Source organism: Aulonocara stuartgranti, assembly GCF_965226115.1.
Source record: "Aulonocara stuartgranti genome assembly, chromosome: 10".
Classification (NCBI taxonomy): Eukaryota; Metazoa; Chordata; class Actinopteri; order Cichliformes; family Cichlidae; genus Aulonocara; species Aulonocara stuartgranti.
In genome coordinates, this window is record NC_138946.1 from 10,773,678 (window position 1) to 10,782,668 (window position 8,991).

The window sequence follows — 8,991 nt, forward strand, 5'->3', positions numbered from 1 at the left end:
CTGGCTCCAGCCACCAGAACATTAACACAATATTTATTGATGCTGCCACTGCTCCTGCTGCTGCCGCTGCATTATGGGAGCAGGGATGAGTGAGCGAAAAACAGAAAGATAGGAGAGAGAATGAAAGGGAATTAAAAAAAAAAAAAAAAAAAAAAGCGGGAACAAGGCTGAGGTCCAAATCATTTTCTAACTAAGCCTCCCGCTCCATCTCCTAAAATCTGCTGACAAACAATAAAGAAGGTGAATCGGAGCCAGGGAGCCTCGGGCTCTGCCAAAAACCCGGGAGGAGAAAGAGCAAAAGGGGACGACAGGTGGGAGGAGGGAAGGTGGGAGGGAGGGAGAAACACAGAGAGATGGAAGGCTGATCCAGAGCTCCCGTCTCCACTGCCATCGGGAGTTCATTAGCCTTTGGAAGGAAGGACGACAAGGACAGAGATTGAGGATGAGCACTCTGCCCTTCACCCTCTAGTAACCCCGACTACCTGCACCTCCCATCCTTTACCCTACATCTTGTCTTTCATCTTCTATTACTACCTTTCACCTCCCTCTGTCGCTGTCTTCGACTACCTCCTCAACAACTCATCGCCTTTGTTCTGCCTCTCTTTTAAGTTTATCCTAATTTCTGGCAGTTCAAAACACACATGTAGCATCTCGACACATGTACATTAAATACAAATAAGCGCAGTAAAGGCTTATTTTCCTCTCGAATCACCGTGCGTTCCTACAGCAAAGGAAGGCCGGACATACTGTTTCTATCTGTTGTTTACTCCCCTCGCTCAGCACAAAAACATACACATACCTACTCCTGAAACTCTTCCCATCAGGAGCTCAGGCGGCATCTGTCAGCCTGTCCATCAATGTGCTTACAACTAGACTTTTATTTTTATTTTCTTCCCCTGGAAATAAGAGTAGGAGGTAGAGAGAGAGAAGAGAATAACCCAGCAAACCAGGAAGAAAGGGGAAAATGTGTCTGAGCATAATAACACATTTTAAATGTTTCTGCTTTTTAACTTTGTGCACGAGTCACCTGAGACTCTACAACTGTGGGCTTCACCTCTATTTTCAGAAATGACCCTACATCTTGTGTGCTTAAAACTAACTTAAATATTTCACAGATTTTCACAGATATACTATATTACTTAAACACATGTACATATAATATGCATCTCTTAGTACGGCTGATGTAGTTAAAAGGGTCCTATTATCCCCATTTTCACTTGCCTCGAGTTAGTTTGCATAATTTACAGATCAAAATAATCCTCATTAAATTAGGCCTTGGTGCAGCATGTAACCCTCCCTTTAAGCTAATTGGCTGCCCCATCTAAACAAAAAGTCTGAACATTAAATAGATGAGGCTTCTCATAGTCAAAGTTTTGTGCCTGAAGATATCTTACGGATATCTGCTGCCTGTGTAAATTCAGGGCCACTCGAATAGGTTTTGCCAAATACCCTTGCTCTTATTTTGACAGTTCAGTCGCTGCATACAGCAGTGGCCCCTCAGACAAACTCTAATTCTACCTTCTTGGACCACAGCTGGTCATGATATACTCCTCTGGAGATCCACTGTGAGCAGGAGGGTCACCCTAACCAGAGCCTGCAGCAGGCTGACAGCTAGTGCTGCTACTCTGTAGTCCTCTGAGGCTACAGAGTAGAACAAGGACTACCTCCACCAGCTGCAGTCCAAGACGATAGCACTGAAGTCTGTCTGTAGGATGAGGAACTTATTGCAACAGATTCTTTTTGTTCTCTGCTATTTATTCTGAAAAAGCATATATGGGATTACATATTACTTCAGTTAATAAAGGGTGGGTGAGCTTTCTTTCGTGTGCATACACAAGCGTGCATGCCCTGCTTTGCTGCTGCAGCAGTTCTGTGGGCAACACAAGCATAATCCCTCATTATTTGAAACTTTGGGCTGGTTTACAGTATCAGAAAAAAAGGATAAAGCAATATGTGCTAATTCCTGTGCAATACCACTATAAAAATAATTCTAGTGAATAGGGCTGGGCCATATCATACCGTTCACGGTAATACCGGTATAATGTTGGGCAACGACAAGAAAATGAAATATCACGATAGAATAAGGGTAAAACGCGCATGCGCAGTGCCTTTGTTTACATACGCACATGGCGGCGACGCAGAATGACAAGGGCGAAAGCGGATCGTTGAATGAAACGGATGAACCAGGTTTGTAAAAATGCTCCAACTTCAGTGGTGTGGAACTGGTTTGGCTTTCGTCCGTCAGACACACAACAAAGCACTATTTTTGGTAGAGCATGCTAGCGGGCCGTCGTTATTACCGTGTTTTTTGGAAAATACGGCACACTTAAAATCAATCCTTTGATTTTTCTGAAAGTCGACAGATTATAATCCCGTGTGCTTTATGTATGAATTCTGGTTGTGTTTACTGACCTCGAAACGATTTTATGTCGTACACGGCACTCGAAAATCTGTCAAATGTTTTAGTACGACTTTGCTAAGCTACGAACCCGCAGCGCTTGATGGATTGTCGGAGCATTACGGCTATCGTAGGCAGGCGCCTCGCGGAGTGATACGTACTGTGCTTCAACATAATATTACCGTATTGTGTGTGTATAACCTCTTTTTAAGTTTTGTGGATATTATACATGGTTATGCTGAGGATATGTCGGCCAGTTTCCACTGGAAATGCCTTTTGGTTAAACTGTCAGCAAGGAATTTGCATTTGCACTGTTACGTTTTTATACAACTTTAATGTAAAAAACAGCTGCTTGTTTAAGTGAAAATACATTGATGGGGTTTTTTTCACTAATAAAGTTGTGGAGTTGTAAAGTATTTTGTCTAGTGTCAATTATATCGTCAGTTATATCGTTATCGCAAATTTTCAAATCTATATCGTGATAAATATTTTTGGTCATATCGCCCTGCTCTAATAGTGAACTAGCTTTACTCAATTACAACATGAGACGGCCAATATAAAGTCGACAGAAGTCATTCAAACCATGTTTTGACAGACAACACGAAAGGCCAATGACAACGAGAGCAGCACAGTGCTGAACCATTGATGTGATGGGTATAGAGTTAGAGCCATAACAGGTTAGACTAATGCATCCAGCAGCCACTGCAGCTGTACACAGTATACAAGTATGTCAGGAGTGCGAGCGACACTCCAACATCAGATCTGTGATCCGGTCACACATCTAGTCCATATATAATCCTGACTGCCCACTTCGTTGAGACAGTCCTGCCATAAGAGGACCAGAGCTGAATGAATAGCTCATTTTTGCTTATTTTCTCCTTTGTTTACATGTGAATTTTTCTTGAATTTACCCACTTTGCTTATTTTAAACTAATCAAATAATTTATTTTTCCATTTTGTTTGTGTTCTCCCGTAAGACTTGAAGCTTTCGACCGGTCAGACCTACATCTGTGGTTTCACACAAAATTTCCAAACAAGCAAAGACCCCACGTTCAGTCTGTCACAAATCCTTTTGGAGCTGCATCGGAAAGGACATCCAGGGTAAAAAAAAAAACAACAAAAAAAAAAAAACAATAGCAGGTTCTATATATACCTAAGTTTTTTTTATTTAAAATAAAATTTTATAATGCTCTACATTTAAGTTTGACAGAAATAGTCATTACACTGATATGAAAAAATTATAATAACAAGTTTTTTTTCCCGACACAGTTTTTGTTCAAAAAGGCTTTCCTGTAAAATGTAACAAAAAAAAAAACAAAACAAAAAAAAAAGCATCATTAATTTTTCTGAAAAAACATCTGGTGCACCGCAGCATCCACTGCTCTCATTCAGTCAACAAGGGACAGGTTTTGCAGACCAAACAGTTAGGAAGCACATTCCAATTACTCCTGCAAAAGTCTTCTCTTGAAATATGTTCCACATTTTCCTCCTCGCCAGTGTTCTGTGCAGGTGTGCAGACTTTGCAATTATCCCTTAATAACAAGGCTGACTCACAGTGACACGAGAAAAAAATATATAAAAATGAAAACACCCCCTCTCCCCTTGAAGTCTGACGTCATCTCCTGCTCACAGAACAGCAGGTTAGCATGTGCACGCATGCACACGCACAAGAAGCCGCTAATGAGGTTCTAGGCCACAGCGGGGTCATCTGCTTCGAGCAAACACTGACAGAACACATCAGGGTAATGCATAAAAACATGCCTGCGGCATTTAAGCCAACACATGGTTTGTTTCGTGCTGCAAAACCTCTAAGACACGACAAAAATCTGTGCAGGACAAACTAATTAACACAATCTGAACTAAGCTAAACTGTAAGTGAACTAATGGCAACTCCACATATGAATTTATTCTGAATAAAACATTAAAGTTTTTGTTGTTAAAAGTATTTTCTACTTTCCTGATTTTTTTAGCATATTTGTCTTAAATTTGTCATCATCAGACACATTTTAATATTCCAGTTAAATAAAAAATACAGCTTTTAAATGCTGATTTCATTTATTAAGAGTTATCCAAACCTGAGTTATCCAAAATTAATTATGCCACTCCTCATATTAAATCATGAAAAAAACTGATTAACCATATTTTTTTGGAAAGCTGAGTTCAACTTTACAAGCAGCTGCCAGTCTTAGTGCCAGACCTGTTGAGCATTTCTAAGACTTTATTACTTCAATAAACCACAGCGACAGTCAACAGTGGTATTACCTTCCCAGTAATGGTCCACCTACCAAATGAGCTCATCAACGACTCATCCAGGTTGTCATAAAAGAACCCAAACAACATCTAAAGGACTGCTGGTCTTATTTGCCTCAGTTAAGGTCAGGTCATATCAACAGTCAAACATGGTGGCGGTAGTGAGATGATGTGGGGCTGCTTTGCTGTTTCAGGACCTGGACACTTTGCTGTAACTGATGATCACACCAGCAAGTTCACCTCTGAATATCTCAAAAAACAAAAGAAACAAAATGAATGTTTTGGAGTGGCCCAGTCAAAGTCCGGACTTAAATCTAATTGAGATGCTTCGGCACGACCCTAGACAGGCTGTTCATGCCGAAATAGCCTCGAATAAATCTGGAAAGAAGAGTGTGCCAAAATTCCTCCGCAGTGATGTAAAAGACTATCATTGGTGAGTATCTCAAACGCATGATTGCAATTTATGCTGCCAAGGGTGGCGGTGGCACAACCAGTTATTAGGTTTAGGGGGCAATTTTTACACAGGGTAGGTTTTGAATGATCTTTTTTATCCCTTAATAAATTAAATCACCATTGAAAAACTGCATTTTGCATTTACTCTGATCTTTGTCTAATGATAAACGTTTGAATGTGACAAGTATGCAAAATCGAAGAAATCAGGAAGGGGGCAAATATATAAATAGTGCTGTGAAAAAGCATGTAGGAAACACAAAGTAACAATAATAATGAAAAAAATTAAGAATGTTTAATCGTCTCAAACTACAAGAAATTTCAGCTGAACAGTTACAGTATTGTGACACAGATACACAAATCCTCCTCAGCTAGTAGCCCACATGCTGCTGGGTTAGTTAGTTGGTTACTAAGCAGATCAGAGCAGAGAGCTATGAACATGACAGCTAGCCAACACGCCTGAAGGCGGCCATACACACACACACGCTCAGCTGGTTCCCATCCTTCCTATACGACAAATCTCCAAATCTAACTCTTAAAAAACAAAACAACAACAACAACAACAACAACAAAAACTATACACGCTTTCGCAGCCTTCATCAGCGATGTGCGTAAAAACATCCATTTGTGTGTGTGTGTGACGGATTGAGGGTACGGTTTAAGTGACGTCAGCCGTCCATTCATGAACAGCATCTCTCCTCCTCCTCCTCATCATCACCTACGTAGCCAGCTAATGCGATACAACACACCACGTGGGGGACCTTACCCCCTTTTCCAGCCAATCAGAGCTGAGCGCTTAACGCAGCAGACACTAATACTCACAGACACACACGCAACACTACACCCACGCCTAGACACACGTGTGAGTACGGGCACATGTGAGGCTTAAAAGGTCTGCAAATGACATGGTGTGAAGGGAGTGGCGGTACGATGGATGGATCGATGGATGGATGATGGAGAAGTTGGTGGAGAAAAGCACAAAAGAGTGGATGGAGTACAGAAAGAGAGGGAGAGTTGAATGAGATGGAGCAATGGAAGATGAAGAAGCAACTGAAATACAGACGACTGGCTGGAGGGCTGTCATCAAAAATGTGGAAGCAAAATAACAACAGCACTCATCCCCATTCGCTGATTTTGTAAACAACCACTGTCTCTAGGCGAGCGAAGAGAGACCCGAGGGAGGGAAGGTGGGGAGCGGGAGAGAAATGAGCATGAGTGAGAACAAGATAGCACTGCATCAGAAAAAGATATGAAAAAAAATTAAGAAGGGGCTAGAGGGATAGAGAGAGAGCTGTTATACCCCCACACACCGTGACTCATCTCCGGTTTCATACCCAGCGGGAGGAGGACGGTTGTGTGTCTGTGTTTGTGTTTGTGTGAGGAAGACAATCTGAGGTGAAGGTATGTATTTGTGCGCATCTGTGTAATCGCTACCTGCATCCATACTTGAGGATCAGAGTAGGCATGAAGCACGTGGAGTTGTTGGCATATGTGCACAGGTCTTGCTTGCAAGTGGCGATCGTGATGATGATGATAATGATGCACATGTGGGAGGGAAGGCTGTCACTACTGGGAACATCTAACAAATCTCCAGACAATTCAATTGATTCAACGCTAGAGCCACTTCAGCCTTTCTGAACTAAAAAAAAAAAATTTGATAAATTGCTCCATCCATTAATAATTAGCACTAATAGGCAGATATACTTGTGTTCTTTGGAGGTGCTCCAGGCAAATGTTGAAGAGTAGGTGGCCACAAAAAAAAAAAAAAATCACACAGGAGGCAAATGCCCCAGTTATAACACATTAATCCTGCAGACATCTGACTTGCAGCATCACCATCTGCATCCACGTGTCATGTCCTGGTGGTGTTGTTGTTTCCCCCCCCTCCAGGTATGAATGCATCTGCCACACTCAGAGAGAGCTCTGACTTAGAGGTAAACAACAGCCCCCCCTTTTCTGACGCCAGCTAGATCAGCACAGCACGAAGCAGGAGGAAGGGGGATGGGGTGAAGGGGGCAGAGAGAAGTTGCTCTAATTCCTTGATGTGTGTATGCTTGCGTGCCCAGCCTTCCTAAAAGCAGTACAGCTTCCGCTGGTCCCTTTTGCCCGAACCCCCCTCCCTCCATTTACCGAGCAGTGAAGAAACCTGCAAATCCCCAGGGCCTGCAAATTGTTTGGTGCCACCAACACCCCAACCCCACCCCATCCCAGACCTCCTCCTCTCTTCACAACTTCACCTCATGCGCCTCTCCATGTGTGCGACCCTCAACACCCCCGCAAGTTTTCTTTTTTTCATTGTTTATATTTAAAATATCCCACACGACTCACCCCACTGCCGCGAACAATTACGCCCCGAAAAAATATAAATGCATAATAACAACAATAACCACACTCTTGGATACGCTCCAACTAACCAGCTCGCACTCTTTTGATTCCCACGGGGGGAGCTGGCTCGTTCACGTCACATTTTTCAAGCACAACAACATGGCCCGAGTTTCCCCGGTTAATTTCATGTCCCTGCAGTGAGTGCACCGGCTCTGCTTTCAAAGGCGCTGTTTGTCTTTTCTTCACTGCAACACGTAAAGCGCATATCCCCACGCCTCACCCACAACATCGCCACCTCTCCTGGACCCGTTTGCCCCGCTCACTGGCGGAGCGCCACAGCCGCGACTGTAACTCACAAGTCCGCTGCGAGAAAGTCCGTACACAGCTGCTAGCCTAGCTCTGATATAGCACTAGCAGCAGCAGCAAAGTGGACTTCGGATGTTTATTTTCTTCTACTTTTATTTATTTATTTTTTTACTAAATCAGCGTTATTTCTTATTTTACCTTGATCGCTGTCTGCTTCGGGTACAGAGACGTCCTCAGTCCTGGACGGCGGGCGATTCCCAGAGATTAGGAGATCATTGGGAGCCAGGCACATGTAGTTCAACAGCGGAGGCGGTTTAGGACTAATTCAGCGTGCCCACTCGGTGCCCTGGCAGGCTGTTAGCAGTGCAGCTAAAAAAGCTGGCTCCTGGTCCACGCTAGGTGACAGGACTGTCCCTTCCCCTCCCCTCACCTCACCTCACCTCTCGGTGTGTTGACAGCGCGTCAGCTCTGCAAAGACCTACGACCGAGTCCAAATCCGAAATAAAAATCCCCCCCCAGCCAAAAAAAGTGGCAGCCAGGATGAGATACAGCCTCCACAAGTCAATAACAAACGGAGCGGGTGCAGCGGCCGGTCCTGCTACCGTTCACGGCGTAACGGGCTGCGAGGTGCGCACAACATAGCGCTCACAGGAAAGCGTGTCGCATTTTGCAAAAAGCAACCCCAAACGTGGTGTCAAAATCCGACTGTTTTCCTCTCCGGTGCCAGCCGCACGGGAGGAGGAGCAGGAGGAGAAGCGAGGATTTAAAAAGAAAACGAAATAAAGAAAAAGAAAAAAGGGTCTGCTTTATTTCCAAGCGACGAGTCAGTAAAGATTGCAAGCCAGTTTCGCAACGTCCCCTTCCTTCAAAAATAAAACACAGCGCTCTCTCCTCCTCGTCTTCTTCACTTGCTCCGGTGCCTTGCCTCGCTTCCACTCCTCTGCCCGGTGCTGTGTACGTGCACACCGCTCTGCACAAATGCACAGGCGGGTCTTCTCTTGCTAGCCCTCTCCCTCCCACCCCCCGGGAAAGAAAAAAATAAAAAAGACAACACAGAATGAGAGAAAAATCAGCTCTTATCATCAGCTTGAAAACTCTTTTGGCGCCATATTTATGGCGTACTTTCAATTCACTGTTACCGCAAACTGCACTTCCTACTCTGACAAACGCTAGATTACTGCGCCTCGGAGAGGAGATCGTGGGGATTGAACCTTCCTTCACCTGCCAGTTCTGTCACAGTGATACAGCATTACTGTATGGAA

The 8,991-nt window shown here is 43.8% G+C and overlaps 1 protein-coding gene across 2 annotated transcripts in view; it reads right to left on the reverse strand.

The window, feature by feature from the left end:
• jade2 (jade family PHD finger 2) overlaps nucleotides 1–8,949 on the reverse strand; it is a 233,344-nt gene extending 224,395 nt beyond the window's left edge. For both annotated transcript variants that reach the window (XM_082548884.1, XM_082548883.1), the window contains exon 1: nucleotides 7,928–8,949. The gene's annotated coding sequence lies outside the window, so the exon portion shown is untranslated. The remainder of the gene's footprint in view (nucleotides 1–7,927) is intronic.
• Between the last annotated feature and the right edge of the window lie 42 nt (nucleotides 8,950–8,991).